This window comes from Eucalyptus grandis, chromosome 4, assembly GCF_016545825.1.
Source record: "Eucalyptus grandis isolate ANBG69807.140 chromosome 4, ASM1654582v1, whole genome shotgun sequence".
In the NCBI taxonomy this organism is placed as follows: Eukaryota; Viridiplantae; Streptophyta; class Magnoliopsida; order Myrtales; family Myrtaceae; genus Eucalyptus; species Eucalyptus grandis.
In genome coordinates this window covers 7,619,899-7,646,915 of record NC_052615.1, presented here as the reverse complement: position 1 = coordinate 7,646,915, position 27,017 = coordinate 7,619,899, and the positions used below count along the sequence as shown (strand labels likewise).

General features: G+C 38.8%; 1 long non-coding RNA gene across 1 annotated transcript; it reads right to left on the bottom strand.

The window, feature by feature from the left end:
• Positions 1-19,668: 19,668 nt before the first annotated feature.
• LOC104440844 lies at positions 19,669-21,774 on the bottom strand. The gene is made up of 3 exons (XR_724767.3): positions 20,191-21,774; positions 19,855-20,004; positions 19,669-19,736 (listed from the first exon to the last, which is right to left on the bottom strand). It is a non-coding gene; the product is annotated as an uncharacterized LOC104440844 (long non-coding RNA).
• Positions 21,775-27,017: the final 5,243 nt, after the last annotated feature.

The window sequence follows — 27,017 nt, the reverse complement described above, 5'->3', positions numbered from 1 at the left end:
TCAATATTGTATATGATAAATGCTAGCATCTCAAATGAAGTTCCCTATTGGCTACCTAAAATTTTGTCCAACATTGAATGATTGGATCTTTCAGGCAATATGCTTGCAACATATCCTAAATTATTAGAAAAAATATGCCACTATGTGGGTTAGGATCTCGCTTGAATCCCTTCGTGGTACTCAGTGCTCAGTGCTCACGTAGTCTGCTATTGACTTGTATTTCTTCTCCATCACAAAATTACTTACCAACATTCAAGTTTGTGCTCTTTTGTCACTTTCACGAGTAGAATGGTGGAAAGAAACACTGTGCACAATGTTGACTATGACTGGGTCAAGTATGAAGCGATCATCCAACTTGTCAACATTTAGCAGCGGAGTCATTAAATGACTTCCACCGCCAGATAATCCGCCCACACGGGGAAATGCGAACCGCAGAAAGGAGTGCTTTGGATAAGGCCCAGCGTGTATGCGATGATAGCAGTGGAAGGCCATAAGCCACGATTGTGACCAATGCTAATGCACGATTGCCACAGCATCGCCTGAACAACCCGAAGACCCCAAGAAAGACTAACATTGAAGCAGTGATGGCTAGCAAAGCCTGAATTCTTAGCAGTAGGGTCCATCGACTTTCGAACTTATCCGCGTGGCTGCAGCGCTTCCTCTGCTCGTCCGACTATCTGGAGCCAAAGAACATGGACTCGTCCATGATCATCGACTCTCTCTCTCTCTCTCTCTCTCTCTCTAGAGAGCCGAGAAAATGGTGCACCGATGCCAATGATGAAGAAGGATCTTTTATGTTAAAATATGTCTCGAGTTTAAGCCCAATGTGAGATTCCGAATATTCCGAATTGGATATGTTGCGGACATTCGAAATCGAGCAAAAAAGATCCAAAGATCAACTTCTCAAAATTCGAATCTGCGTTGGAGAGTTTGGCCACTGAAATAGAAAAATCCAACTTTCACTTGGATTTGGATTCTATTTAAAATATATAGAGATATATTTTGGTTAAAATAAGCAAGTTAGGAAACAAAATCCTATGAAAAGTTGGCAAAAGAATAAGGGTCTCACTTATATATATATATATATAGACTTGTGGTCATGGATGGAAGAAGGTTGATCATGAAGAATTGGTCTTGAAGCGCCGTCTTGTCATCGATTGCTTGGGAGGGATTTTCTTTGTCGTTCTTGTCCGTGAATTACATCCAAGAAGATTTAGTGTTCAAGCCAATTAAATTTTGTGGTAAGATTTGCGTGTAATTCCTTCATGAGATTAAGAGATTATTTCTTGAGGAATTTCAGGGCTAAACACTGCGTGGGTTATTGGGTGTAATTGGGGCTTGGGAAACATCGAGAGAGTGTTTGAGTGACTCAAGTGTGTAATCTCCTTGTATTGTTTGATCTATAGTGAAATTCGCTGCTGCTCTCCCCGTGGATGTAGGTCTTTACGATCGAACCACGTAAATCCGGTGTCCGATTTATTTTCTTCTTCTGTCTATTTTATTGTTCAATTGCTCATTTTATCACAACATTTTATAATTATTATAGTATGAAGGGGGAATGAATGTGCGGTGACACCATATAGGTGATGCTCGGAGGTCCCCTTTTACTGATGCAGCTTTGGTCGAGTGTTGAGAATTAGGAACTCCATAAGTAACTTACTCTAGCAAAGCAATCAGAATCATTACTTAATTTTATAGAAGTAATACAATGCATAACCAATATAATTTTTTTTTTCTAAAAATAGTATTATCCATTCTTGATTTGATGATATGAGAAGTTAAAACTCTCAAATCAAGGATGGTTGAAATCGCTTATTTAAAGTTACTTTTTTTTTTGTGAAAGGTAATAAATATATTAAGGAAAGGCCAGATATACAGAAGATCCCGGCACCAAAACTTACACCCCAAATGAGAATATCATAAAGAGTGGAAGGGTGCCGAGATGATTATTTAAAGTTACTTTTACATTAGCAACATATCCGAATTTTTGCTTAATTTTAGAAGTACTTACACAACAATTGGGATGGATTGTCATGGTCATTCTTGAAATACCAACATAGAATGGGTTGTTGTTTCCTTGTCCTTGAACCAAACATCAGATTGGTAGATTATATTAACATGAACATCACCTACAAGCAAATTTAAGTAAAACATAATGTAAGAGATTGCCATTTGTATAACTCATCAGCAAGAGGTTTAGTGATGGAGAAAAATAAACTGATTCACTTTCCAAGTGAACACCTTGAAAATTTTTACGTTTATTAGATTGCACCGGCAAACGGAGCTATCGAAGCAATAAAAAGTGGTGGAGGCACCGGTACTCCTCAAACTTTTGCAAAAGTAATCACCTTTTGGAACGTCTGTTTTGTCTTATTGTATTCCTAGACTATATACTTTTGCAACAGTACTCCTCAAACTGTGCCCCAGCACTCCTCATACTTTTGCAAAAGTAATCCGCTTTTGGAATTTCATTTTTTTTAATTGGATTTTTGGACTATATACCTTTTCATTTAAATTGATCCTGCAGTTAGAAAAAATTAACGGACACGCCAACATGGCTATTGATTTGCTGTTAAAATGCCGAGATGCCTCATTTACCTACCTTAACTAATCACTAGATCAGACGATCAAAAAGTTTGCAAACAGAAAGCTTCTATCCTCCACCACGCTTTTAAGCGAGAAGAAATAAGATTCTAATTGGAAAAATTTCCATGAGGGCATCTTCCCCTCGTTGTCTAAACCAAACCACAAGTGTCCAATCTACCCTCTCTTGTCTGCTTTGCATTTGGTCTTAACAGCAGTATGGCTTTTGAGAAGGAAAAAGAAGATGCAAATAAACAAACTATTTGATTATTGCTTGAAGTTTCCCACTGAATTCGATATAGGCACAAGTTTATGATTATTGTGATGTTCTACGTGTTTGTGGAGACTTGAAGGCAGAGACGGACTCTCGGAGAATGCAAGCAGATGGCCTGCTTAGCGCTTGGGCAAACCAAGCAACTCAGTTAGCACTTACTAACAATCAATTTTGAAGTCCATTTTGCACGTAACTTGTTAGAATCCTAGAGATTTTTGTGGAGCCGTGTTGAAAGCATAAGAAGTGGGTGCCATAGAGAACAATTTAAGCCTTATTTGGTATTCCAAACTGTGACCAGATTTCAATGGAAAAAGAATGCTAGATTTAATAAAAATATGTTATAAAATAAATTTATTAAAGAATGTGTAGGATTATAAGTGATCCTTTAAACAAGTGGGCCTCAAACAACAAACAAATAGTGTGACATATTATTTAACAAATCAATTTTCAGCTATAGTAAATCTAGTTTTTTTCTAATGAGAATGAAGTCGTATTCCTTTAATTTATCGTGTTCGGTAGCATGGAATGAAGAGGAAGGATATCAAAGTTCGAAATAAAACTGTCATAGTATATTTTCTTTTCATGAGGGGTTAGGTGAAAATGAAAGATGGTTAATGGAAATGGTTGAGTAGACGTTACACATGGTAATCTCATAAACAGACAAACAATCGAGGATTTTATCCAAAGAAGAAAATTTGATATGATGGGATATTCATTTCTTATATATGTAATTTGGCAAGTCTTATAATAATTTACACATTTAAGATTGTGAATCATATTTTCAGCCTCAGAGTGATACTAAATGCTAGAATTAGAGATTCATTACTATTTCCTTTCCTTACTTTTTTTTTAATTCACATTTCTTTTATTATTCTTATTTTGTCATTCCCAAATCACAAGGGTTCTGTATCATTTCATGAGTAATACATCAATCAATTTCTATATTTAATTTAGTTTGACATTTGGGTGCTCGTCATTTATCATATTGATGTTATGTGTTATTTTTACCGGGTCAATTCACACGTCGGATTCAAAATTTCAAAGTCTTTACTAATTGCGGATTGCTTTATATGTCTATTGAAGTGGGAACAAAACGGGCCTACAAGGAGTCCTCGACTGGTAGCTGTAGTCCTGATTGACGTTTCAAGCTCTTTTCGCCCAAGTTTTTTGACCAATTCCTCATATGATCAAGCCGATGATGGACTGAGGAGAATTCAATATACTATGCTTATACTATGCCTATGGTTCACGCATACATTAACTAAATTGCAGCAGTAATAATTTATTATTTTTTTAAATCATGTCTTGAATTTGAACTATTTATTTAACTTGACCCAGTTAGGTAAATGTCAAATTTGACAGCACAATAAAATTCAAGAGTTGGACTCGCCTGGGTTGAAAAAGGTCTTTACGAGAGAAGACAAAAACAAAGTGAAACATACATAGGTCATGTTTTCAGTTGAATCTCCTGCTCGTCCCTTTCTCCTTGAAGTCCAGCCGCAAGTGGGCTCCTCCGGTGGGAGTCGGAGCCACCCATTGACAAGGGAAGTGATGGCCACACATTAAAGTTCCTTAAGAGACGCGCCGCCATTTCGGCTGAATCTCCTGCTCATCCCTTTCTCCTTGAAGTCCAGCCGCAAGTGGGCTCCTCCGGCGGGAGTCGGAGCCACCCATTGACAAGGGAAGTGATGGCCACACATTAAAGTTCCTTGAGAGACGCGCTGCCATTTCGACTGAATCTCTTGCTCATCTCTTTCTCCTTGAAGTCCAGCCGCAAGTGGGCTCCTCCAGCGGGAGTCGGAGCCACCCATTAACAAGGGAAGTGATGGCCACACATTAAAGTTCCTTGAGAGACACGCCGCCATTTCGGCTGAATCTCCTGCTCATCCCTTTCTCCTTGAAGTCCAGCCGCAAGTGGGCTCCTCCGGCGGGAGTCGGAGCCACCCATTAACAAGGGAAGTGATGGCCACACATTAAAGTTCCTTGAGAGACGCGCCGCCATTTCGGCTGAATCTCCTACTCGTCCCTTTCTCCTTGAAGTCCAGCCGCAAGTGGGCTCCTCCGGCGGGAATCGGAGCCACCCATTAACAAGGGAAGTGATGGCCACACATTAAAGTTCCTTGAGAGACGCGCCGCCATTTCGGCTGAATCTCCTGCTCATCCCTTTCTCCTTGAAGTCCAGCCGCAAGTGGGCTCCTCCGGCGGGAGTCGGAGCCATCCATTAACAAGGGAAGTGATGGCCACACATTAAAGTTCCTTGAGAGACGCACCGCCATTTCGGCTGAATCTCCTGCTCGTCCCTTTCTCCTTGAGAGACGCGCGGTTAAGAAATGGCCGCACGGAGATAGCATGTACATGGTCGTGGCAAAGCCTGAACATCCGACGGAATTGTGCCTTGAGTATTATATCCATTTGAATTATTTAATTATGAATATTTTGGATTTCGATTTGATGTAGGTGTGAAAAATACTCAAGTTTGGAAGGGATTGTAACTTGAATTCTTCCATTTTTATTAAATTATTTACAGTCCATAAATGTAAGTGTCGACACCCAATATTGAATCACGTAAATTCTTGACGTTCTTTATTATTCTTTATTTATTTTCTTTGGCTTTTCATATTGACGTAAATCGCACCATCATGAGTGACTTGTGCACCAATAAACTATAACACTTTTGACGTGGACAAAGATTAATCGTCAAAGACTCAAGCAGATACGGCTGTGAATTATTAGTAATTGATAAAAGAGAGTGTGGTTAGTTACGTAAGTCTTGTCGTGGTAACTTAAAAAAACAAACAAATGATTGAGATTTTTATTCGGAGAAGAAAATTTGATATGATGATATATGCATTATATATATATATATATATATATATATATATATATATATATATATAATGGCTAGTCTTATAATAATTACACATTTAAAACTATCAATCATATTTTCAGCCTCAAAGTGGTACTAAATGCTAGAGTTAAAGATTCATTACTATTTCTTTTCCTTACTTTTTTTATTCAGATTTCTTTTATTATTCTTATTATGTCGTTTCTATGATCAAACGGTTTAAATTCGTTCTTACTAGGTGTTCTAGGATATTAAGAGCTAGTATACTGCGCTCATAGTTCACACATACAACAACTAAATTGCATCAGTAATATATTATACTTTATGTTAAATTATATCTCAAATTTGAATCATGAGATTAGACTCGGTTGGATAAATGTCAAGTTTGGCAGCACAATAAAATTCAAGGGTTGTACTCATCTTTACTGAAGGTCGGAACGAATGAGAGGAAAGAGGTCCTCTGCCATGACATGACAGAGGGGGCTCACATTATTCTAATATTATATCTATTGCGTGGGGGTGAAAAGGTCTTTATGAGAGAAGACAAAAACAAAGTAAAACATATGAAGATCTCTGGCCGAAACCCCAGGTCGCTCCTTTCTCTTTCAAGTCCGGCCGCAAGCGTGCTCCTCCATCGAGAGTCGCAGCCACACGGTAAGAAAGGGATTTGATGGCCGCACAGTAACTTCCTTAGAGTTGCGCCGCTAAGAAATGGCTGCGCGGAGAGATCACCCATGTGGCCGGGGACAGAGCTCGTAACACCCGATGGAATTGTGCCTTTGCTTATTTTATTTAGGTTCAATTTAAATATGAAAAATACTTGACTGTGTGAACATTTATAACTCTAATTCTTCGATTTTTAATGGATTATTTATGATTAACTCTTTCTGTAAATGTAGATATCAACACTCAATATTAAATCACATAAATTCTTGTCGTCCTTTATTATTCTTAGTTTATTTTTTCTTGCCCTTTCAAATTGACATGAATTGCACGATCATAAGTAACGTCCGCATAAATATATTACTAACACTTTAAACCTGGACAGAGATTAATCATCAAAGGCTCAAGCCTCAATAAGATACGGCTCCTTATAAATTTCTAGAACGGGGACCAGCATGAATTATGACTAACATATTGACGAGGGTGTAGCTAGTACATAGATCTGTCGTTATCCTGCATGTCCGAAAACTTCATTAAGAAGTTCACCCGACATAATAAAAAACAACACCAGGTGCAGAAAAAAGAGGGTAGATGGCATCATGAAGAGGGTAGCCACCATAAAAGCGGACCTAGTTAAGAAAGCTAACTGTAGAATGCATTTTAGGATAGGTTTAGTTCAACTTTAAGTGTAATGCAAATATTGAAAGCTAAAGTCCTTTAAAGAAATATAAATTGTATTTGATAAAAATTCTTTATGGAGGAACTTTGATTCAAGTATGTTTAGCAAAAAAAAAATTGCCATGGACTTTAGATTTATTTTATACATTTTTTTTTATTGAAAAAGAACTCAAACTGACTGTTGGTGAGACAAATCTGACTCTGCTAGCTGTCGGCTAAGGTTCATTAAGAAGTTCACTCAACATAGAGAAATAAACACCAGGTGCTGCATAAAGGTGCGCTTTCACGTGGTTGATGGAGATGGCACCATGAAGAGGGTAGCCACTGTAAAAAGGGACCCAATTAAGAAAGCTAACCAATCCAATGCATTTTATGTAATACAAATACTGAAAGCCAAAATCTTTTGGAAAAATGTAAATTATATATGGTAAAAATTCTTTAGAAAAAAATTTTGGATTCAAGTAGTGTTTGGCGAAAAACTATGAAGATGGGCTTTAGATGTAATTTATATATTTTATTATTAAAGAAGAACTCAAACCCTTCACCGGAGTCGGCAAAGGGCTACGACCGCTGGTAAGACAGATCTGGTTCGGCAGTCGTCAGTTGAGGCAACCCTTGCTGGCCCTTCATCGGCCAAATTTGGCCTTGCTGACTACCCTCATGCAAAGAAGATGAACAGTTACAAGAAGGCATAAAACTAAAAAACTAAAGAATTTGTGATCGTAGTTTTGAAAGGAAAAAATATTTTAATTCTAGTTTCAACATTCCACAAATGCTAGGTGGGAGTAACATTAGGCCTTTAGCATTTACAATGCCAACATTTGACTGAATGTTATTTCAAATACTTGTTAAATGCTCCAACATTTTCCCAGTGTTCCTTAGAAGCTGAAAGTCTATTGAGAAAGCTGAACCAAATGCACCCTTATTTACAGCCACTTAAATCTATCCTGAGCATCAAAAATCTTCATCTCTAATGAAGTTGACCAAACAAAGAAAAGGCACATCTAGAATCATGTCATTTGAGTAGGCTTAATATAGAACTTTCATCTGAATTTATTATATAGAAAATACATGTTGCCCGTTAGGTCCGCTTGTGGTTAGAATAGCTACAGTCTCTTCAATGTGAGGTGATTAATGTATGCTCTTTCGCCATCTTAAAATGTCTTGTAACAGTCGCATCTTGTTCAAGTCTCTGCCCTTGACCATCAATCCTCCACCACATAAAATTATTCCTTGAATGAGCTCAAGAGATCGAGGGCATCAAAAACGTTGATTTTCTAACTGGTAGGGTCAAATTCTGGTCACTCGAAAAGGCCTGAGAATGCAGACCCACCAAAAGACAATGATGTCCATATAAGTAAAAAACCTACGAGGTCACATGAGGCCAAAGAGATTCCTTCATTCACTTTGGTTAGGGGATATATTTACCGGTTCACCTGAAACTTGAAAATGAGTTAGAAAATCTTTTTTTTTTTTTTTTTAAAGAGAAAAATGAAAAAGAAAAAGAAAATATTAAAAATTAGAATTTTTAAAAAAAGAAAGAAGAGGAGGGGTGTGAGATAAGAGAGAGTAAGTAATGAATATGTTTTCCCTATTTTAGAAAAAAAAAAATTTCTGTTCAAAATTACGCTCACAGATTCTTTAGTTTTTTAGTTTTGCGCCTTCTTGTAACTGTTCATCTTCTTTGCACGAGGGTAGTCGGCAAGGCCAAATTTGGCCGCCGAAGGGCCAGCAAGGGTTGCCTCAACTGACGACTGTCGGACCAGATCTGTCTCACCAGCGGTCGTAGCCCTTTGCTAGCTTTGGTGAAGGGTTTAAGTTCTTCTTTAATAAGAAAATATATAAAATACATCTAAAGCCCATCGCCATGGTTTTTTCGCCAAACATTACTTGAATCCAAAAAAAAAAAATTAAGAATTTTTACCAAACATAATTTACATTTTTCCAAAAGATTTTGGCTTTCAGTATTTGCATTACATAAAATGCATTGGATTGGTTAGCTTTCTTAATTGGGTCCCTTTTTACATTGGCTACCCTCTTCATGGTGCCATCTCCATCAACCACATGAAAGCATACCTTTATGCAGCACCTGGTGTTTTTTTCTCTATGTTGGGTGAACTTCTTAATGAACCTTTCGGACATGCAGGATAATGCCGAGATTTATGTGCTAGCTACACTCTTGATACTATTTTTTGGCGAAACGAATGGAGTCTAAAAAGATCATGTAATAGATCCTACTCGATCCAACATGATTAATAGTTATGAATGAGACTGGCTAACCGGTGAGTATATCCCTCTTTCCAAAGTGAATGGAGGAATCTCTTTGGCCTAATGTGACCTCGTAGGTTTATTACTTAAATGGACATCATTGTCTTTTGGTGGGTCTGCATTCTCAGGCCTTTTCGTGTAAGCAAAATTTGACCCTACCAGTCAGGAAAATCAATGGTTTTGGTGCCCTCAGTCTCTTGAGCTCATTCAAGGAATAATTTTATGTGGTGGAGGATTGACCGTCGAGGGCAGAGACTTGAACAAGATGCGACTGTTACAAGACTTCTTAAGATGGCGAAAGAGCATATATGAATTATCTCACATTGAAGAGAGTGTAGCTGGTCTAACCATAAGCGGACCTAACCGGCAACATGTATTTTCTATATAATAAATTTAGATGAAAGTTCTATATTAAGCCTACTCAAACAACATGATTCTAGACGTGCCACTAATTTCTGGATTATATTAGAATGATTACCATTTCGAGTAGACCACGTGTCTCGATTCAACATAGCAATTGATTTCGCCTCATTATGGCCATCATTTAGAGAGTGATATTAACTTTCAGACTAGTTTATGCACAAGCGGCCAACTCTATCTTTAGACGTCTTTCACATTTTATGCCTTTTATCAGTATATTCTCAACACAAACTCTCTGACATCACTCCCATGATCCAATTAAATTGTTCGTATCGCAACTCTCATGCTTCTCCTAGTATTACGAAGCTCACCTCCATGCATTCATAGAAATAGGAAATGTCAGTTTGTGGCATTATCCCCCACTTGATAGTGTTGCGGGCTATTCTGTTGTTTCTTTGCATTCTTTAATCATCACCGCCTCTCCCTAGGTCCTAGATAAATGGCCAATGCTCACCCAAATGATATTCCTTTTATAAATAGATTCCTAACATAAATTTTTTTTCCACCACTCTAACAATTTAGTTGCTTCTCCCTATGTCATTGAGTTATGTTCTATACCTTTATAAGATTAGGAAATGTCAGACCAAGGCATAAATGATAGCGTTAATGCTGCATGCGAAACACGTTAGCTCTCTCTCTCTCTCTCTCTCTCTCTCTCTCTCTCTCTCTCTCTATTTAAATTTTTTTAAAAACTTGATCTTGCCTTTTCTTTGTTAGGTGAACTTGATTAGAGATGAAGATTTTTGATGTACAGGACAAATTTATGCGGCTGTAAATAAGAGTGCATCTAGTTCAACATTTTGAGGGGACTTTCAGTCTCCAAAGCCCATTGGAGAAATGTTGAAGCGTTTGATAGGCTTTTTGAAATAGCTTTTGGCCAAATGTTAGTCTTGGGAATGCTAAAGGCTCAATATTACTCCCATCCAGCATTTTGAAGTAGCATTTGCCGAATGCTGAAACTAGAATTAAAATATATTTTTCCTTCTAAAACTACCCTCATCAATTCGTTAGTTTTTTGGTTTTGCCCCTTTTGTAATTGTTCATCTTCTTCGTGTGAGGGTGGCTGCAAAGCCAAATTTGCCTGGTGAAGGGCCTCACGAGGGTCGCCTTAGCCGACAGCCGGTGGAGTCAAATTTGTCTCACCAACAATTAGAGCCTTTTGTCGGCTTTGGCGAAGGGTTTGAGTTCTTGTTCAATAAAAAAAATGTATAAAATATGTTAAAATATGTTTTGAGTTTGAGTCCAATATGAAATTTCGAATATTCCAAATTGGATATATTGCAGACGTTCGAAATTGAGCAAAGAATATCCGAAGATCAACTTCCCAAAATTCGAATTGCATTGGAGAATTTGGCCGCTAAAATAGGAAAGTCCAACTTTCATTGGGATTTGGATTTTGTTCAAAACATACAGAGATATGTTTTGGATAAAATCGTTTACGTTAGGAAATAAAATCCTATGAGAAGTTGGCAAAAGAATAGGGTCTCACTTATTTATAGACTTGTGGCCGTGGGTGGCAGGTGGTTGATCATGAAGAATTGGTCTTGAAGCGCTGTCTCGTCGTCGAGTGCTTGGGAGGGATTTTTTTGTCGTTCTTGTCCGTGAATTACATCCAAGAAGATTTAGTGTTCAAGCCAATTAAATATTGTGGTAAGATTTGCGTGTAATTCCTTTGTGAGATTAAGAGATTATTTTGTGAGGAATTTCGGGGCTAAACACTACGTGCATTATTGGGTGTAATTGAAGCTTGGGAAACACTAAGAGAGTGTTTGAGTGACTCGAGTGTGTAATATTCTTGTATCGCTTGATCTATAGTGAAATCCGTTGATGCTCTCCCGTGGACGTAGGTCTTTATGACCGAATCACGTAAACCCCGTGTCCGATATATTTTCTTCTTCTGTCTATATTATTGTTTGATCGCTCACCTTTTTGCAACAAAATAAATCTAAAGTCTATCGCGATTTTTTTTTTTGCCAAACACTACTTGAATCAAAGTTCCTCTATAAAGAGTTTTTATCAAATACAAGTTATATTTCTTCAAAGGGTTTTGACTTTCAATATTTGCATTACACTTAAAGTTGAACTAAACCTATCCTAAAATGCATTTGATTGGTTAGCTTTCTTAACTAGGTCCGCTTTTATGGTGGCTACCCTCTTCATGATGCCATCTCCATCTAGCACGTGAAAGCGTACCTTTTTTCTGCACCTGGTGTTGTTTTTTTCTATGTCGGGTGAACTTCTTAATGAAGTTTTCGGACATGCAGGATAACCACAAGATTTATGTACTAGCTACACCCTCTTCAATATGTTATTCATAATTCATGCGGGGCCCCATTCTAGAAATTTATAAGGAGTCGTATCTTATCAAGGCTTGAGCCTTTGATGATTAATCTTTGTCCAAGTTTAAAGTGTTAGTAATATATTTATGCGGAAGTTACTTATGATCGTGCAATTCATGTCAATTTGAAAGGGCAAGAGAAAATAAACTAAGAATAATAAGGATGGCAAGAATTTATGTGATTTAATATTGAGTGTCAATATCTACATTCACGGGAAGAGTTAATCTTAAATAATCTGTTAATAATTGAAGAATTAGAGTTATAACTGCTCACAGTCAATTATTTTTCATATTTAAATTGAACCTAAATAAAATATCAAAGGCACAATTCCATCGGGTGGAGCTCTGTCCCCAGCCACATGGGTGATCTCGCCGTGCAGCCATTTCTTCGCGGCGCAACTCTAAGGAAGTTACTGTGCGGCCATCAAATCCCTTTCTTTTACTGTGTGGCTGCGACTCTCGATGGAGGAGCCCACTTGCGGCCGGACTTGAAAGAGAAACCTGGGGTTTCGGCCAGAAAAAAAGATCTTCGTATGTTTTACTTTGTTTTTGTCTTCTGAGCCCCTTCTGTCATGTTGTGGCAGAGGACCTCTTTCCTCTCATTCGTTCCGACCTTCAGTAAAGATGAGTACAACCCTTGAATTTTATTGTGCTGCCGAACTTGACATTTATCCAACTGAGTCAAATCTCATGATTCAAATTTGAGATATAATTTAACATAAAGTATAATATATTATTGACACAATTTAGTTGTTGTATGTGTGAACTATGAGCGCAGTATACTAGTTTTTAATATACTAGAACACCTAGTAAGAATGAATTCAAACCGTTTGATCATAGGAATGACATAATAAGAATAATAAAAGAAATTTGAATAAAAAAAAAAGTTAGGAAAAGAAAAAGTAATGAATCTTTAACTCTAGCATTTAGTACCACTTTGAGGCTGAAAATATGATTCATAATTTTAAATGTATAATTATTATAAGACTAGTCAAATTATATATATATATATATATATATATATATATATATATAAATAAGAAATGCATATATCATCATATCAAATTTTCTCCTCCGAATAAAAATCTCAATCGTTTGTTTGTTTTTTTTAAGGGGATATGTTCAGTAGAAGTCCTAAAACTTACAAAAAGTGCAATCAAGTCCTAAACTTGTCAAGTTGGTTCAATTCAAATCCTAAAGTTAACACCGTCAAAAAAGTTAATGGAATTGCCGACGTGACGCTGACATAATATTTTAAATGAATTTTTTATTATATATATGACTTTTTAAAATTATTTTTTATTCAAAATCTTTAAAAAATAAAAAAAATTAAAAAGGAAAAGCTAAATTTATTTTAAAAAACAAAACTATTAAAAATAAAAATAAAAAAGGCTGCCGATGGAGCTTCCGCAGCCGCCCATCGTCGGAGGGGGCCGGCGACGGCCGCCGGAGGGGGACGGCGATGGTCGCCGCCCTCGCCCGGGCGAGGTCTCGTCGGGCCCTGTGTGAGGGCCGGCCACCCCCGCGTGTCGGGCGAGGACACCCGGATCTAGGCACGCCGCCCCCGCGAGGGCCGGCAAGGCCTCGCGGGGGCCGCCGACCATCGGCCCGGGTCGGCGATGCTCGCCTGATCCGGGCGAGGCGGGCGTCCGACGAGGCGCCGCTGGACAGTCCGAGGGGGAGGAGCAGCCCCGCAGCCGACGAGCCGGCCAACGAGGAGGACGAGGAGGAGCTCGTCGTTGCCCGCTCCACCAGCCTCCGCCGACGAGGACGACACCGCCCCCACCGCCGACGAGGACGAGAATGGCGAGGCCGAGGAGGAGGAGAACCATGAGGTTCGGTTGCTCGGCGCCCGGATCCGGGCGAGCATCGCCAACCCCAGCGAGGGCCGGCGAGGCCTCGCCCGGGCGGGCGATGGTCGCCGGCCCTCGCAGGGGGCCGGCCACCCGCCCGGGCCGGCGACCGTCACCGGCCGTCCGTCCGGCCGTCGTCGGCCCCTCCGGCGATGGGCGGCAGAGCTCCACCGCAGCCATTTTTTTTTAATAGTTTTATTTTTAAATAAATTTAGCTTTTTCTTTTTTAGTTTTTTATCTTATTTTTAAATGTTTTGAATAAAAAATAATTTTAAAAGCCATATATATAATAAAAATTCATTTAAAATATTATGTCAGCGCCACGTCAGCAATTCCGTTAACTTTCTTGACGGTGTTAACTTTAGGACTAAATTGAACCAACTTGACAAGTTTTAGGACTTGATTGCACTTTTGTAAGTTTTAGACTCACCGCACTTTCTTGACAAGTTTTAGACTTCCGCTAAACATATCCCTTTTTTTAAGTTACCACGACAAGGCTTACGTAACTAACCACACTCTCTTTTATCAATTACTAATAATTCATGCTGGTCCACCATTCTAGATATTTATTCACAGTCGTATCTGCTTGAGTCTTTAGCGATTAATCTTTGTGCACGTCGAAAGTGTTATAAGATCTTGGTGCACAAGTCACTCTTGATGGTGCAATTTACGTTAATATGAAAAGCCAAAGAAAATAAATAAAGAATAATAAAGAATGTCAAGAATTTAAGCGATTCAATACGGGGTGTCGATGCTTACATTTATGGATTGTAAATAATTTAATAAAAATGGAAGAATTCAAATTATAATCTCTTGCAAACTTGAGTATTTTTCACACCTACATCAAATCCAAATCCATATCCAAAATATTCATAATTAAATAATTCAAATGGAAATAATACTCAAGCCACAATTCCATCGGATGTTCAGGCTCTGCCACGGCCACGTACGTGCTATCTCAATGCGGCCATTTCTTTTTAATGTGTGGCTCCCACTCCCGTTGGAGAAGCCCACTTGCGGCTGGACTTTAAGGAGAAAGAGACAAGCAGGAGATTCTGCCGAAATGGCGGCGCGTCTCTCAAGGAACTTTGATGTGTGGCCATCGCATCCCTTGTTAATGGGTGGCTCCGACTCCCGCTGGAGGAGCCCACTTGCGGCTGGACTTCAAGGAGAAAGGGACGAGCAGGAGATTCAGCCGAAAACATGACCTATGTATGTTTCACTTTGTTTTTGTCTTCTCTCATAAAGCCTTTCTCACCCCAGGCGAGTCCAACTCTTGAATTTTATTGTGCTGTCAAATTTGACATATACCTAACCGGGTCAAGTTAAATAAATATTTCAAATTCAAGACATGATTTAATAAAAAAATAAATTATTACTGCCGCAATTTAGTTAATGTATGTGTGAACCATAGGCGTAGTATAAGCATAGCATATTGAATTCTCCTCAGTCCATCATGGGCTTGATCATATGAGGAATTGGTCAAAAAACCTGGGCGGAAAGAGCTTGAAACGTCAATCAGGACTACAGCTACCAGTCGAGGACTCCTTGTAGGCCCGTTTTGTTCTCACTTCAATAGACATATAAAGCAATCCGCAATTAGTAAAGACTTTGAAATTTTGAATCCGATGTGTGAATTGACCCGGTAAAAATAACACATAACATCAATATGATAAATGACGAGCACCCAAATGTCAAACTAAATTAAATATAGAAATTGATTGATGTATTGCTCATGTAACGATACATAACCCTTGTGATTTGGGAATGACAAAATAAGAATAATAAAAGAAATGTGAATTAAAAAAAAAGTAAGGAAAGGAAATAGTAATGAATCTCTAATTCTAGCATTTAGTATCACTTTGAGGCTGAAAATATGATTCGCAGTTTTAAATGTGTAAATTATTATAAGACTTGCCAAATTACATATATAAGAAATGCATATCCCATCATATCAAATTTTCTTCTTTGGATAAAATCCTTGATTGTTTATCTGTTTATTAGATTACCATGTGTAACGTCTACTCAACCATTTCCATTAACCATCTTTCATTTTCACCTAACCCCTCATGAAAAGAAAATATACTATGACAGTTTTATTTCGAACTTTGATATCCTTCCTCTTCATTCCATGCTACCGAACACGATAAATTAAAGGAATACGACTTTATTCTCATTAGAAAAAAAAAAACTAGATTTACTATTAGCTGAAAATTGATTTGTTAAATAATATGTCACACTATTTGTTTGTTGTTTGAGGCCCACTTGTTTAAAGGGTCGCTTATAATCCTACACATTCTTTAATAAATTTATTTCATAACATATTTTTAATAAATCTAGCATTCTTTTTCCATCGAAATCCGGTCACAGTTCGGAATACCAAACAAGGCTTAAATTGTTCTCTATGGCCCACTTCTTATGCTTTCAACATGGCTCCAAAAAACTCTCTAGGATTCCGACAAGTTACGTACAAAATAGACTTTAAAATTGATTGTTAATAAGTGCTAACTGAGTTGCTTGGTTTGCCCAAGCGCTAAGCAGGCCATCTTCTTGCGTTCTCCGAGAGTCCGTCTCTGCCTTCAAGTCTCCACAAACACTTAGAACATCACAATAATCATAAACTTGTGCCTATATCAAATTCAACGGGAAACTTCGAGCAATAATCAATTAGTTTGTTTATTTACATTTTCTTTTTCCTTCTCAAAAGCCATTCTGCTGTTAAGACCAAATGCAAAGCAGACAAGAGAGGGTAGATTGACACTTGTGGTTTGGTTTAGACAACGAGGGGAAGATGCCCTTATGGAAAATTTTCCAATTATAATCTTATTTCCTTTTGCTTAAAAGCGTGGTGGAGGATAGAAGCTTTTTGTTTGCAAACTCCTTTCTGATCTAGTGATTAGTTAAGGTAGGTAAACGAGGCATCTCGGCATTTTAACAGCAAATCAATAGCCATGTTGGCATGTCCGTTGATTTTTTCTAACTGCAGGATCAATTTAAACGAAAAGGTATATAGTCCAGAAATCCAATTAAAAAAAAATGAAATTCCAAAAGGTGATTACTTTTGCGAAAGTTTGAGGAGTACTGGTGCCTCCACCACTTTTTATGGCTTCGATAGCTCCGTTTGTCGGTGCAATCTAATAAATGTAAAAAATTTCAAGGTATTCACTTGGAAAGTAAATCAGTTTATTTTCCTCCATCACTAAACCTCTTGCTGATGAGTTATACAAATGGCAATCTCTTACATTATGTTTTACTTAAATTTGCATGTAGGTGATGTTCATGTTAATATAATCTACCAATCTGATGTTTGGTTTGAGGACAAGGAAGTAACAATTCATTCTATGTTGGTATTTCAAGAATGACCATAACAATCCATCCCAATTGTCATGTAGGTGCTTCTAAAATTAAGCAAAAATTCGGATATGTTGCTAATATAAAAGTAACTTTAAATAAGCGATTTTAACCATCCTTGATTTAAGAGTTTTAACTTCTCATATCATCAAATCAAGAATGGATAATACTACTTTTGAAAAAAATTTATATTGGTTATGCATTGTATAACTACTCTAAAATTAAGTAATGATTCTAATTGCTTTGCTAAAGTAACTTACTTCAGGAGTTCCTAATTCTTGACACTCGGCCAAAGCTGCATCAGTAAAAGGGGACCTCAGAGCATCACCTATATGGTGTCACCGCACATTATTCCCCCTTTATACTATAATAAGTATAAAAGCTCCTTCGTTATCATTGGCATCGGTGCATCATTTTCTCGGCTCTCTCTCTCTCTCTCTCTAGAGAGAGAGAGAGAGAGTCGATGATCATGGACGAATCCATTTTCTTTGGCTCCAGATAGTCGGAGGAGCAGAGGAAGCACTGCAGCCACGCGGATAAGTTCGAAAGTCGATGGACCCTACTGCTAAGAATTCAGGCTTTGCTAGCCATTACTGCTTCAATTGATGGACCCCTTGGATCCTTAGAATCCTTTGATTTGATGAACCATTTGGACCTTTTTTCTAAGCAATATCTCTAAATCCATTCCTGAGGTTCTTAGACCCCTTGAGATGTATTGTGACAAATATGACCGTACCAAACACATTGAGGTACTTGGGAGCAGAATTAGGATTGGACTTAAAGTTGGGTTATTTTAAGGAATTAGTTCCTTTTCATGAAAATCAAATTGTCTTGGAATCAAGGTTTTATTTGATGAAATGTCAACTACCTCGATGTGTTTGGTACGGTCATATTTGTCACAATACATCTCAAGGGGTCTAAGAGCCTCAGGAATGGATTTAGAGATATTGCTTCGAAAAAAGGTCCAAATGGTTCATCAAATCAAAGGATTTTAAAGATCCAAGGGGTCCATCAATTAGGATAGCAGGCTCTCCTATGCCTGAATTATGACAACCCCAACGAGCAGTGGGATCGTCGTTATGGGATCATCATTTCGATTTTGACGATTATCAAAGGAATAGGGGCGGTGATGATCATGACCATCGAAGACAGGAGGAGTTTAATTTGAAAGTGGACATTCCGACCTTCTATGGAAGTCTAAATATTGTAGACATCATGGATTGGCTCACTGAAGTGATTTGATTTTTCTAGGTATGTGATCCTCAGTTTCAAAAATTGAGAACAATTGGTTCTAGGCCGGTTACTAGGGCGCGCATGACAACTATTCTATTCTAGAAATAGTTTCTGGAATAAAAATATATTTTTCTATTTCTATTTCTAGAAGAGTTTCTAAGCAAAAATAACCATTTGATAACGTCACCAAATTTCTACTCTAAAAATAGAAATTCTTTTGATAATGACACAAAATTTCTTCCTTTCTGGGTCGATGCATCACGCGGGCGGCCAGCTATGGGGGCCGGCGACTGGCGGCTAGTGGCAGGCGACCGGCGACGGCGGGCGGCGGGTGGCAACTGGCGACCGACAGCGGCGGGCGGTGGTGGCCGACGGCGACCGGCGACCGGCGACCGGCGACGGCGGCGGCGGCGACCGACGACCGACTACGGGCGGCGAGGGCCGGCGGCCGGTGGCGGGTGGCGGTGGGCAGCGACCGGTGGAGGAGGAGGAGGCAAGACGTTGTAAAGGAGATGAGAGTTACTGAAATTAGGGTTTGTGGAATAAATTATTTCTAATTTCTGTTTCAAAAATAGAAAAGTAGATTTTTTCTACTTCCGATTTCTCTTCCAAACCTATTTCTAGAATAGAAATCTATTCCAGAAATAGAAAAACGGAATAAGTTTATCAAACGGATTTCTCTTCTAGAAACATGTCTGGAACAGAAAAACTATTTCTGGAACAGAAATTTTGGTTATCATTATCATGCACCCTAGGTATCCTGGAAACCAACTTATTCTTATGTTTTGGGTAAAAATCCGAATTTTTTTAATAAAAATAAAAGTTGCATAATTTCATTACAAGAACATCCCTGGTATTGCAGTTATTTGATCGAATTGAAATCATGGTTCAAATCTTGATGATTGCAAAAATATTATCAAGTTTAAAACTGATTTCCGGAGCTGGCTGTTTTGGCCTTAGTATGCGAATCAAATCAGTCTTTGTCCAGTTCTCCCCAGAATCGGCTTGGGATCAAATCGATCAGGCAGGTGCCAGAATCAAACAGGACCCAATGCTCACCCTAGATTTTTCGTGTTAAGGAGATTTTGCATGCAAGTCCATGCACGTGCCAGATGTTCTCAATAATAACTTGTCAAAAGCCGATGGTATTAATAACACAGTTTCAGTTGACAACATACCATCATTGACAAGAGAATCATCCACATGCATACGCTTTTGTTTTGAGCTCTCCTGAGACAAGGAGAACACAGGGCAAAGGAGTTAAGAAAACTATCTAACTTTAGGTAACAAATCATGATAAAGGGAGCTTGCATTGCTAGAATTTTCGTAAAAACCTGATTGCACCTACTTTTTCCGCTGTGCCATCAAGGGAGGCCTTCCTCTTGATGATCCTTCCTTCCAGAAAGCCAGTCTCGCCTAGACTGATGGGATGATCACTTTCAACAGGCCTTCCTCTTGATGATCACTCTGGAACTTCTTGTGTGAAACCATCTTCTTCCTAATTGAACAAAGTTTGGGGACATCAACTATCTTGGGTATGTTTAGACTAAGTATGCAATCAATATTATTCACAACATTTATGGTGTATCATTCAGGCCAATGTGTGTGTGTGTGTGTGTGTGTGTGTGTGTGTGTCTGTGTGTCTGTGTGTGTGTGTAGTTCCAAGGACAGAGCATCTGCTTACTTCATGTAGCTGAGACCATTGACAATGGTTCATATCAGCCAGAGCCTCCTCGGAGTTGTCACTGGAACTCTGAGAAAGGTTATCCACTGGACTTGACTGGTTGGAGGTAGTCCGAGAAGCCTTGAAATCTCTCTTTGATTCGAGAGATGCAAAGCCTTAATAGATCAAGGAAACCTTTGGTACCAAAGCCTAATGAGGATGACATTTTAAAGATCTTGTGCAAATCTGTCTAAAGTGGTCCATATTGTCAAAGTGTGGAAGAATAAAAGAAATATCTCTTTGAGCTTGACCTGAATTCCTGATGCTGTGATTCAGCTATCTTTAGAAACCTATTCCAGATTCGATCCATATAGATTCCCACTTACAATTTGAAGTACCTCTTTCAATAATCAAGGCAATATACAAACGTGATGAATAGGTGAACAGATACATGCAAAATTAGTTAATAGTATGTGAAAATTCAATTCAATTTTGCAACAAGCAACTCTGGAAAACGTTGCCACTAATGAAGGTCAAGATGAAGATGCTATCCAATTAAGTGTGCTTGCTCTATTCTTACATTGGTTCTACTACTTAACAAAACAAAACATTCCCCACACTTCTTGAGATCATATCCCCAGCAATGCAAGTAAATCAAGCAATAAAAATAATTTAATGCTTCAGCATGTGAACAAAACTTGAACCACCAGCTGCTACAAACCCAATAACCAACAGATTTGGGAAGCAGTTACAATAAAAATTTAAAGCTACGAGAAGAAAATGTAACATAGATAAGTAGATTAGCCTCTAATAATCTGAAACTTCGTTGACTTGAACTACATGTATCTATTTACAATCATCTTGATGGCAATACAGAACATAGAATCAAAAAGGTAATGACAATGCATAACAAAAACAAATCCATAAACAACAACTTGATTGATCATTTATATTCTTGGTGACCCACAAGCCATGACATATTGTTTCGATAAGTTCTATTCAAATTGATGTTCCAATAGCTCTTGGATGGTTAAAATCGAATAATATTATCGTAAAACTCACTCTTTCACAGACATACATTCGTATGTCACTTAGGCATTTTATCGAAGGGGTTGAATATTAGGTGGATAGTGATTCTATATGAATGCAAAGTATAACAATCTAAAATAACAGAAGCTGAATATATCAAAGCAGCCTCATTCGTGATTGATTTTCGCACAAATGAAACTACTAATCTCAGGCTCTACTTGTGTATACAAAAGCTGAAACAAACTGCATTGCAAAGTGGCAGAGTCCAAAAGAAATCATACCTGAATGTCGGGTTTGGTGCAGAATCTCAAGGCCGAGTCGAGTCACAATTGGGTATAGGCGAATTGGGTCTTCGCGTCGAACCAGGTCTCGACGAACCGCGCAATTGTGGCTTGTCCTCCTCTTGCTAGGCTAAGTCGTCGTTGTCAAGTTCCCTTGCAAGCTGCTTGTAGATAGAAATCCCCGGTTCCACGATTTGGGGCTACGATTTTCTAAGTTTTGAAATTAAGGATTTCGTTCCTTGTGATTTAGAGCAAGAAGAGCAGAGATGCACACGAAGAGCAGAGACGGGCGGGGGGCAGATACGCACAAGGCTGTCTGCTAGAGCGCAAGTAATCAAAACATATAATTAAAAAAAAAAGTCGTCATTTTGATTTCCAACGTCCATGTTGGCATTGACTAGGTATCCACGTAAGCCTTTTTCAGGATAAATTGGCTGGATGGATTTAATTGACAAATTGTTAAAAAGTTTAGGACTGAATTGACAAAATTGAAAAGTTTCAATCTGAATTGACAAGAGTGATGAATCTTCCACATGCTCGACCGATTTGGGGCTACAATTTTCCAAGTTTTGAAATTAAGGATTTCGTTCCTTGTGATAGACGGGCGGGGGCAGGACGCACAAGGCTCTCTCCTAAAACGCAAGTAATCCAAACATATAATTTAAAAAAAAAAAAAACGTTGTCATTTTGATTTCTGACGATCATGTTGCAGTCACGTAAGCATTTTTTTAGGATAGATTGACCGAATAAACTCAATTGATAAATTATTAAAAGATTTAAAATTGAATTGGCAAAATTAAAATGTCTAAGATTAAATTGGCAAAATTACAATAGGTTTAGGATTTTTTGGATAATTTTTTTCTCGATTAACATGTTAATATAGTTGGTCCCAGCACCATTCCCGAAAATAGAAGAGCATTTCTACATGAATTATTCGGTGTATACGCAAGAGAGTCGCCAGTCCAGGGTCCATCGAGTCAAGGCGGCGCTGGTACTCCTAGCTGGCTGCCTAATCTATTTGGCTGTCTTCGGGGCATTCAGGCGACGTTGCTCAAAGCGCGCTTTTACAATGCTGGCGTTTGGGGCCTCATGGAGTATGCTGCGTTTTTGAATATGTTGCTCCCATTTAGGATGGCTATCTTGGTGGTGGTTCTCAGAAGCGCCGATTCCCACACTATACACAGTCTTGAGGACATCGAACAATGGAAGTCCCTTGCCACCGAGTTGTCCATTGAATGTGGTAAAGCAGGGTCGCTAATTGGTTCCTATGTGCCCCCCATAGAAGCTAATGAAGGTTGTCTTATCTTGTATTTTCAGTGTTCTTGAAAGTTGACGAAAGAGTCCGAGCTTTGAGGTCAGCTAGCAAGGATGAAATACAGAAAACTTCATTCAGAAGCTGACTACATGAGCACCGAGCACCGAAGCAGCATCTAACCCAAGATTATCCATCTTGCGTACAAGGGTACAAGTACTTGGTGAGGGGCAAAAGGTGCACTTGCGCTTCTCACTAGCGTTGCAGAAGCAACAATCATAGTGGCTTAAGGGAGATGCGCCATAGTACCGATCATCCGAACTTACCATGGATGGCGTTATCACTGCTGAAAAGACTTGGAATTGCAGAGGGAGGCTATTAAGTGCGAGTGGAGGAGACCTAGATGGTGAACTCAAGGATATTTGCCTCCCTTTTCCACTCTTCAAGCGTAACTGCCTGATATTTGCTGCCCCTACGTTGCCCCTGCCCCGAGAAGCTCACGACACGTTATAGATCCTGATTCGACAGAGCCTATTTCCTGAAGAGAATGGACATGAGCGAGTTTTCAGAGTTATGGAGGTAGAACTTGCATTTTATTTTGATCTATCCTACACCAACTTCTCGGTTAATCTCGGTCCTGTCTTATGGTAATAAAAGTACTTCAACTGTTTACCGTACTTGTTTTTGGTTCCGCTTTGCAAATGGGCTTTGGGACTCTAAAGTTCCTTGGCCAAATGCAAATGCGTTTGGTTCGTTTTTTTGGGCGACTTTGGCAAGATACAATTGCATTTTCAAAAGACTCTAAGGGCCTTTAGCCTAATGTAAGTCTGGAGGTGCTTTGGAAAGTTGCATCCTAGGAATGCAAGTCTTGGGTACTGTTCATCTTTTCAAATCATCACAATTGGAGGCCGACGATTACCGGCCAAGGGGTCGTGCACGCTGGCGACGTGCCGGCAACCGCCACCTGAGGGTCGCTCAACTCCGGCGACCGTCACTGGACCTTAGGCGACTGATGGCCTAAATAACACGACCCAGGCAGTCTCATGGCCTAAATCGCACGACCCCAGGCGGCCGTCGCCTAGGGTTGCCTGACCCCAAAGAACTATCCGGGGCCGAGATCTGCCATCCGACCACCGAGATCCGGCGGTCCGGTGGCCGACTTAAAAAAGTATATATATATTTTTAATTTAATAAAAGTCATTTACAAATGTAAATTTTACTAAATGTTATTTGCATTTCAGAAAACCCCATTCACCTAAAGGTATTTGCATTTTTGCAAATGCATTCTCCAAAAGCCGAATCAAACGGGCCCGATATTAGGTTAACGAAAATCTCAAAATGAAAGCATGAGGTCCAATACTGATGCTTTGGTAACGCTCTTTATGATAATTGCGATTCTTGCCATCGACATCGTCCAATTTAACGTCGGAATTTTCTCCGAATAGGACAAAATAGCATGTACATGTATCTATGTGCGATACGAGTGGTTTCAAAGAAATAGATATGCGGAGAAGCTGATCGAGGTAACGTGTAGAACCTAGTTACGGAAACCGTGGGAAGGTCAACTTCGTCAATACTTATTTCTCAATAAATTGTAGCTATCGTCCGTCGAAGTTGATGTATAATTTCATTGCCGCGCCTTATACTAAATGTTTTGATAGCATGAGCGTGTGTGCGTCTCTGTTACCTTCCTCTCTGAAGAAGGAATCGGAAATTTCCTCTTATACTCCCATATACAAAGATGAAAATGCCCATCTGGTCAAAACCCATTCTTGAGGCTTTCTGCCATATACGTGAATGTGCATGTGTATGTGAGTTAGTTATTGCCAAAAGCAAACGAAAATTTGTTATAAGAGAGAGAAACCTCAAGATTTCTTGAAGCTTCTAAAAAACCCTTAAAAAAAAATCCTAGGGGAATATTGATTTTGATGCTTAAATGGCTGGGGTATGAGACATTAATATTATAATCCCTAATTTGTGAATTAATTTTCCTCAAAAAAAAAAAGTATCAGCGAAATTCGGAGGTCAATAACTCTCACAAGCAAGAGCTCTCATGCCGGTAATATGTGATTAGAAGTATACAAGTGTGATGGCGATGTACTAGAGACATCTATTAGCTTCATATTGAACCGACACTTTGTAACCTCTATTAAAATTACTTGTGGAATTCAGCCTTGTTATGGATTTATGTCATGGAGAGTAGACGTAGACTTGGTATAAGCTGAATCACTATATATCTATGTGCAATATATATTTTTATCTCTTCACTATTAGGAATATATGTTTGATAGAAGCATCCTGCATTTGACTATATTAATATGTTTTTGCATTTATCAATGTTTAATTTGAAAAGTTCTACAAATTTTTTTCAAAGTTTATAAACAACCTGTTTCTCCTCCTCTAGGTTGCATTGTTACCCTCAACAAAAGTGTTATCAACCATTGTGACAACAAAGTTGTGATATATTTGGTTAGAAATCCTATTTATCACAAATTAACTACTCATATCAACATCAAGAAATATTCATCCCATATGTCATTGCAAGGACAAGGTTATTGGAGCTTGATTGGCGTCTATGGAGGATGAGTGCTTGTCGAGGCGTGGGAGAGCCAGCATGGACTATGAGCACTATGATATTGCTAGTATGAGTACCTAGAGGGGGGTGAATAGGTGCACAAACAATTTATCGATATACGGAAACGATTCTTAGCAAACGATAGAAGGGAAATTCTCTCTTGATTAACAAAATGAAATACGATCAAGGTAGAGAGAGTGAGGAAGAGAAAATTGAACACAGGATTTATAGTGGTTCGGCTTATTTCAAGCCTACGTCCACTCTTCCGCACTGACAGCCCACCGGCTGGATTTCACTATGATCAAAAGAGATGTTACAGCACAGCTTTGCCTTGATTCCACAGTGTAGATGTTCTATCACACCTCCTCAAGGTTTCTCACAAATATAGACTCTCTTTTGTATACAAGTATTCGCTCAAAGGATTTGTCTAAACGAAAAGGAGCTTCAGACTTTGGAATTCATCTATCGCGCACACCTTGAACAACTAAGACAGTCTTCCTTATATACTCCTTTAAGCCATCATACCCGTTGGCACTTACCAAAGGAATTCCTCCAATCTACCCGTTGGACGGAATCAATTAGGAAGATTGTTTAAGCTATTAAAGGAACGTGTTGATAGCCCATCAATCTGTTCGCCCATACAATCGATCTCGGTTTCCATAAGCGTAACCTTCCAATAATATTTAGGCAATCACCGGATCTTCAATTATCGAATCAATCTTCGATCAATCAAAGGACTCCGTTTATGTCTTCTCCAGCCATGAGATCTTCTCCAGTTGATAAGGTTAAATCCTCAACGAAACATTCCAGTTCGGATAACCTTTCTTCAACGGATTAGAGACACAATGAGGATAGACTTTGAGTCTTGAGTCTGGCTGTCTCAAGGTCTTCGACTTTAAATAGCGAGTCCAAGCCTTCGAGACTAGATCGATAGAAACGATTTGTCAACTTCAAAACACTTCAAGAAGATTTCTCCAACAATCTCCCCATTTTTGATGGTGACAAAACTTTCCTGCAGATTTGGATATCTTTGACCTGCAAAACGTTTCTCAAACACATATGCATATCTTATAGAGGTAAATGTCTTAACAGAATAACACTAGAATCTGCAACCACAGAAAATAGGTTAGTCCAGTATATGATGAAGCCATCCATAAGATATCAATATTAGTTAATAGAAAGCAGTCAAGTCCAAGTCTAGTTCAGTTCTTATCCAGACACAAACCAAAGTCAAACAGATTCAAACCACAAAACAATCCAACAAAAACAATTAAAAGTTGAATGAAAGGTTTTTGATCAAATCTTGCATCTCTCCCCTTTTTGTCATCATTAAAAAGGATGAGATGAAGTTAAGATTGCTTGGGAACGCGGACAAGCTGGAAATCTTCCATAGACTGAACGATGCCTTCCAGCCTTTTAAAGTCTTCCTTTAGCTGTGCAATCTCCTCACTCTTGGCATTGGCCTGATTCTGAATAGAGAGGGCTTGCATTTTATCATTCAATGAACAGGAAGAAGCTTGACCTTCATTCTTCAAGCTTTGAACTTCGCATCCCAAGGCATAAATCTGACCTCGCATCTCCAAAAGAATATCCATGATTCTGCGAAAATCTGCTCCATTATCAGTTTGAGTACTTGCTTCGGCTCGATCTGATGGAGTAAATGCAGATGATGGTAGATCAGCATAATCTTGCAGGTTTGGCGATGAAACTT